Source organism: Bidens hawaiensis, unplaced genomic scaffold, assembly GCF_021521415.1.
Source record: "Bidens hawaiensis isolate Kalapana, Puna unplaced genomic scaffold, B.hawaiensis_p1.1 tig00039265_1, whole genome shotgun sequence".
In the NCBI taxonomy this organism is placed as follows: domain Eukaryota; kingdom Viridiplantae; phylum Streptophyta; class Magnoliopsida; order Asterales; family Asteraceae; genus Bidens; species Bidens hawaiensis.
Window position 1 is genome coordinate 38,716 of NW_027496914.1, and position 7,743 is coordinate 46,458.

Consider the following 7,743-nt stretch of genomic DNA (forward strand, 5'->3'; position numbering starts at 1 on the left):
AAAGCGGTGAGGGGTTGAGCAATCTTTGAAAATCCCTCGATAAAACGTCGGTAGTAGCCGGCCAGTCCTAAGAATTGCTGCACCTCAGTCGGAGTCTTAGGTGCTTCCCAGTTTTTGATGGCCTCTACCTTACCGGGATCGACATGGATACCATTCTCGTTGATCACATGTCCTAAAAAGGGAACCTCGCGAAGCCAAAACTCACATTTTGAGAGTTTAGCATACAGTTGTTCCTTCTTCAATAATTCCAAAATTAACCTCAAGTGCTCTTCATGGTCAGCCTCGTTCTTGGAGTAGACGAGAATATCATCAATGAAAACAATCACAAACTTGTCGAGGTACGCCTTGCATACTCGATTCATGAGATCCATAAATACGGCTGGTGCGTTGGTTAGGCCAAAAGGCATAATGAAAACTCGTAGTGACCATACCGTGTTCTGAATGCCGTCTTTGAGGTATCTTCTTCGTGCACTCTTAGTTGATGGTAACCGGATCGCAGATCGATCTTCGAGTAGTAACTCGATCCTTGAAGCTGGTCAAACAAATCATCAATTCGGGGTAAAGGATAACGGTTCTTGACCATCACCTTGGTCAACTCCTGGTAGTCTATACACATGCGGAAAGTCCCGTCCTTCTTTCGGACAAACAAGACAGGGGCTCCCCATGGCGATGAGCTAGGTCGGATAAAACCCTTATCCAACAAATTTTGCAACTGAGTGGACAGTTCCTGAAGCTCCGCCGGTGCGAGCCGATACGGGGCTCGTGCTATGGGTGCTGCACTGGGTGTCAACTCGATTTGGAATTCGACTTGTCGTATAGGAGGGAGTCCAGGCAAATCATCCGGGAAAACTTCCGGAAAATCTCGCACAACTGGTATATCTTCAATTCGCTTCTCCTCCGCGGTTTTCTCAACAATCTGCGCCAAAACTGCCGGATGACCCTTTCGTAGGTACTTCTGCGCCTTCATGAGGGTAATGACGCTGGTGGTCACGCCGCTTCTCTCACCTCGGACCGAAATGATCTCGCCGGAAGGGGTAGTAATGTGAACTATCTTGTCGTGACATATAATCTCCGCTCAGTTCTCGGACAACCAGTCCATGCCGACCACGACATCGAAACTACTAAGCGTAAAAGGAATAAGGTCGATATCAAAGACATGACCTGACAGTTTTAACTTACATCCCGCAAGTACATGAGTCGTTACTATAGTCTTACCGTCAGCTAGTTCAACAGGAAACTTAGCATCTAACGGAGTTGGAGTTAAGTCTAAGAGTTGGCTAAAGGCTTTCGACACAAAACTCCTATCAGCTCCAGTGTCAAACAATACAGAAGCAAAACAATCGTTCACAGGGAACTTACCAGTCACCACGTACGGATCAATGCGGGCTTGACCCGACCCAATTACAAAAGCTCTTCCTTTGCCATTGCCTCCACCACTACTGCAACTTCCATTACCTCCATTGTTGTCGTTCTGTTTCAGCTTGGGACAATCTTTCCTGAAATGACCTTCCTGCCCACACTCGAAACATCCCTTCGTCGTCATAGGTGGCTTAGGAGCACCCTTTGCCGCAAGGTCTCCTCTACATTCCTTTGCCTGGTGACCCATCTTTCCGCATCTCTGACACTTGACACGGTCACACGGGCCAGTATGATGATAGTTGCACCTATTGCACTTCGGATATTTCCCAGCATATCCGCTCGAACCCTGCCCGCTACCGTTGTTATTGTTGTTGTGACTCTGATTGTTAAAGCTCCGAGTGAATTCGGGCTTACGGTAGTGTTGTTGCGATGGGAGGTTCGAGGATGAAGATCTGGTGTTGTCAAACTTTCTCTTTCCGCTGCTCGGGTTGTTGTTGCTGTTGTTGTCATTACTCGGGTTGTCACGGGCTTTAGTGGTTGAACCCCTAGGTGGTAACGCACCTTGGGTCACTGCTTGATCCGTCAGTTTGTGAGCTAAACGGATCGCTTGTTGAATCGTGGCTGGTCTGGAAGACGTCACCATGCCCTGAATCTGCGGTGCTAACCCATCAATATACATTTCAATTCTCTTACTCGGCGGGTCTACCATCCGTGGACACATCACAGCTAACTCGTGAGAACGGGTGGTGTAGGCTTCGATTTCTGAACCCACCATCTTCAATGACCAAAACTCTGACTCCAACTTTGAAATCTCCTCTCTCGGACAGTACTCTTCTCGCATCATGTTCTTGAACTCCTCCCAGTTCATAGCGTTAGCCAGTTCCAATCCAAGGATCTGCACGTTTGAATTCCACCAAGTGAGGGCAGAATCCTCAAGTGTTCCAGCAGCGAATTTGACCCTGCTGGCAGGGGGACAATTACACATCTCAAACGCCGACTTGGCCTTCTCAGCCCAACGCAGGAAGCCTATAGCTCCCTCGGTGCCCTTAAACGTACTGGGCTTGCAGTCAAGGTAATTCTTGAAGGTACACGTTCCACTTGGACCTCCAGCTTGATTCTGAACGTGTGCGGCTAGAGCGGCCGCCGCATGGTCGTTCAGCAGAGTTTGGAGTTCAGCTGCGGTTAAGTTGATGTTACCGCGACCGTGTCCAGCGTTTCTTCCAGACATCTAGGTGTTATCATTCTCAGATGTCATCGTCTGAGGACACCTCTGAGTGTGCCTCCGGCTCAGCCGGTTCTTCCTCCGGTTCCTCTTCGGGTTCCTCCTCGGGATCTTCCTCGGGATCCTCCTCAGGCTCCTCTTTGGGATCTTCTTCGAGTTCCTCTTCAGGCTCTGCCTCAGGCTCTGCCTCAGGTTCTGCCTCAGGCTCTGCCTCAGGTTCTGCCTCAGGTTCGGCTGCGTTCTGAGCAATTTGCATTTGTAAGACATCGCAACGCTCTAAAGCCATCTCATTTCGGGTCCTTGCTACTTGGAGTTGCTCTTGCAAGTCTATCATCTCGGCTTGCATCTTTCTCATGATCTTCATCTGTTGATCACTAGCCTCTTGCATTTCCTTCATTGCCGCTGCCATGCGGGCAATTTCCTCCTTAGTCTTTGTTCCGTCTTTTAACAGTCCGGAAACGTTCGCTCTCGTATAGCGCATGTAACCCACGTCACGCTCCAAGCATGAAACAACAGCTGCGAGAACTCGCTCTACAGGTTCGGTTATAGGTGGTAGGGTGTTGGGATAAGCAGGGTGGTTCGGGTGAGGTAACAGGGGAACTTGTTCGCGATAGACCATACGTCTGATCATATTAGGGTACCAATCCCAGCTAACTTCGTTTTCGTACATGCCTCCGGATAAGCGGTACCTCTTCGGTGCGGGAGCTTCGAGTTCCGGGAATACTCGGGGTGGCGATGCGGTAAGTAACTGCGGTTCCTTCCCGTGAGCATGAGTCATCGGATCAGATGATGATGAGGGTGGTGGCGGCGTCGACATTCCTACAGGTAAGCCGTGTATGCGCGCGCGTATGAGTGAAAGAGGTAAAGAGATAAGATAACAAAGACTACACAAATCTATGAAGTGCGTATCATTATAACTAATGGGTCGTCGCGGTTATAGTCTAGTATGCATGCAGCTTCTAGTTCGCTATAACCAATGGCTCTGATACCAATCTGTCACACCCTCAAAATCCACTAACGGAGTTTTACCGTCAGAGGGTGTGAACTAACAGGATCGGAATCATTAGTTATAATCAAACCATAAAACAAAGTTTCAAAACCATGAAAACGTTTACGAGTAATTAAATGCGGAAGCGTAAAACCATAGAAAACAATGTTACGTCACGCAGGACGACTTAAAACCCAATGATCACAGTTTAAAATAAGTTTGCATAATTAAAAATGTTTCAAGCAATGCATGTTCCTAAATCGCGCGCCCGCCTCGGCTACCTGAGAATAACATACTAAAAGTGTCAACACAAGGTTGGTGAGTTCACAAGTTTATATAAAAATAAATGTTTAGCGTTTGCGTTCAGCGTTTTGCGTTAAGCGTTTTGCGTTACAGCATTTTGCGTTACAGCGTTTTGCGTTACCAGATAGTGTTATGTCAATTATATATCTATAGGTAGCTAGCCTATAAAACAAGTATCACTAAGTGTTCGACACCGAAGCTGACTGTTTATCATTTGCCTTGCCACCGGGTCATCCAGACCATGGTATGTGTTTAGCCAAGATTACACCTACTCGACCTCCAGTCGAGTTTAGCGTTGGGTGGGGTTTGTCAAACCCAGTAGTACTACTCAACAATGACTCGCTATTATCCAGTATTAAACGGTTCGATGTGAATGAAGGACTTTAGTTAACGCGTTTGCCACTTAGTCTTTACAAGTGATATATAATCTATATTAACAAAATCTTAAATGCGTTTTCGGAGTATGTTATCTCCCCCAAGTGAAAAGCGTTTAAAAAGTTTAAAAGGGGAAAGTGAAACTCACTGTTTGCGAAGTATTCCCAAAATAATTCACCAAGATGCGCGTCACAGAAAAACTCTCTCTAGCGTTCTAAAACAACAAAGAGATTTTTCTAAGTGTCGGAATATTATCGAGTCTCTAGACCCGGCACATAATACCTATGCACATAACATGTTTCGTGTTTCGTTTGTGGATCGTGTGTGACTTTAACAAGTGTATTTGTGACACGTTACATGTGTAAGCAATTATTTACGTGTCATGTATTCATAAAGTACATCACTAGCAATTACTCCCCGTAAGGGCAGTTTGGTCAACACATAACAATTAACTAGCCATTATTCCCCATGAGGGCAATTTGGTCAAATCATGACAATCAATTAGCAATTATTCCCCGCAAGGGCAATTTGGTCAAAACATAACAATTATATAGCAAGTATCATGTTTCATGCATTTTCACAAAATTCAGCAGCTAGTTTCACCGAGACAGAAATTCTACTTGAAAGATTGTACTATCTCACCGATCATAGCATCACAATTAATTTACCAAAAATCATCACAAAAGCATATATGTCTTAGGTTTCCAGAACATATTTTATTATATTTTTATTCCACATAGGTTTCTCACAATCATCAAATCATTACAGCAAACTCATATTAGTCAAATTCATGCGCAACAGAATGTTATTTGAAATTCCCGTTAAACGAAAAATCCAATAAATGCAAGACCACTTGGGTTAGGTTCCTAACTCAATGAGTCAACTTCCAGAAGTGGAACCAACCCAATTGGTCTCGTAGTTCAGGAGATATAACATTTACAAAACAACCTAATGCAGGTCTAACAGCTCAGCTTTGCACAACGTTTTTTGTAAAATCATAAAAGTTAACTTTTCCACGTCCAAAAATTGCAAATTTATATTATTTAGAAACTAGACTCAACCTAGTTTACTGTAGTATCAATAATCTCAACCAATTTTCACATTTACACTTCGTTACAGTCACTTAAACATCAATAACACAATCTGTCCAGAAACTGTTTGCATCCAAACTCAATATATTAACTATCTATGGACCATCATGCATTCATATAACACTCTAGACTCCATAATCACTATCCATGCACATTAATTACACATTACATACATGATTAGGGTTTTTGTTTGAACTCAAATCAAAGACACAAGTAATTAGCATGTAACAATATCCATCTAGTTATCATATCATCATCAAATCAACAACAATCATATAAACTACATACACACATAAAAATCGGCTCTTAGGGTTTTCAATTAACCCATTAAACATCAAAATCAAGTATAAAGAATGCATAGGATAGTCGTTTATACCTTCCTAGCACCTTAATCTTCGATCAAAGGCTTGAATTCTTGATTGTATGTGTGTGTATAGGTGACGGCAGCCAAGGGAGGGGGGGAGAGGAGTTCCGATCGGGATTGTGGGGGAAAGAAAAGAATGAGTTAGGGTTTTATTATTATTATTATTTATAATAATCTATGTAACACTTTGGCCCCTCCACTTCTAAGTATTACTTATCTAGCTTAACTAACTTGTTTACATCTTGAGTTAGTGTTTATAACGATGTTATCACATAACACATAAGTCTAACACATAATTATCACATAATTACTGTTTTGACGTTTTTCGTTTATTCACCAATCGTTTGCGTCAACTCGTTTGCGTTTCGGTGCAATTCCCGAAAGACTACACATGTAGTAAGTATTAAGCGTCATTTAAACCCTAGTTTAAATGTAATGAGGTGTGCGTTATAGATTCAATGATCTTAAGTTTGAATTGACGGAGTTGAGTTAACGGAGTTAATCTGAAATTTACGATTGTCACACCAGCCTCGTGTTGACTCTTAAGTGTTTAAACTTTCCCAGGTTGCTAGCTATTCTAAGGAGCACTTGCTTGCATTTTTTTGGAGTCGCATTATAGCATGGATACATGTCTTATATGGTTTCACACTTGGATGGGTTATAAATGTTTGAGCACATAATACTTCGTTTTTAAAATTTTTACTCTTATGCTTCCGTAAACGTATTTTATACTGTAAATGTATTGTCCCATTTAATGAGAAATAAGAAATGATATATTTTATTTTTAAATAATTGGTCAGTATGACAAGTGGCTACATCCTGGTACGTCACACGCCTCGCAGTAAAACTCCGTTAGTTGAAATTTGAGGGTGTGAAAATTAATGCGATGAAATTATAATTATTACCACTTGTCTTTGGTTATTAAACCAATATCAATACTAAGCATTCATAATAATCGTAACTAAACATAAATTCCGATAGTCGCTCGGATAGCACAAAGTGCTCCAGCATTTCTTATTTTCTATAACTGAACCAACTAACCAGATATGCATACAAAAGTTAGTTACACACTGAGTGAGTTATTGCTTAACTAACTGACCGTTTCTACAAACAAATATAATAATAACTAACATGCCAAAGCACAAACATAATAATAAATAAACATGCATAAAGCATAACAATCAAAACTGACTGTCTATACTGAATGAACTCTTGTAATAGCAATTACCGACACACATCCAATGGCAATGCCAAACCGGTGCCTATACAATGGGGCGAAATTGAGACCCGTACATATGGGTCGTAAACTGCTGCCCAGACTAAGGGGCCTTAACTGGTGCCTGTACAAAGGGGTCTGAACTGACTAACTAACTGACTAAAAGCTTTAATACATAACTGACCGCTAACTTACTATTAGAATACCTAACATAAGACAAATGCACACCAACCCAAAAACTTTAAAGAGAATGGGTCTAGAAAACTCACCTGAATCAGTTACGCTCCTACTCGATAGTAATTCCTTTCTTCAACTAAGGCATGTTAACTTTTAACATTTAACCATTAATTAACTGAACTAGATGGACATATTAGAAAATAATTGGATCCTAACTCCTTTGAAGGAGGGGGAGTCCATTTAATGGATTCGAATTCACTTCAAATCGAGTCACAACCCTTACTCAAAGCTAGGGTTCATTTATATAAGTTCACACTTAATGACCCCTATCATTTGCAAAGGGTCACTCGCAGGACCCTATTTGCATATGAGCCTAGTATTCACAAAAGGGTCATTCGCATTCGCACTTGACCCCTCATTCACATCCTGCCCATTTTTAATGGGCTTGTTCACCGATGGGATTAGCTATTCGAAAAGACTATATGGGCCTATTTGCAAAACTAACCCAAGGCCCATCCGTGATAACTAGTTTGCGAATGATAGATCCTAAGCCCATCTTTCATATATGATTTTCCCTAGGCCCATTTTGCGCATGCTTCTTTTTTAATCTGACCCATAACGTACTTCGATATCCTTAGATTTCATGAT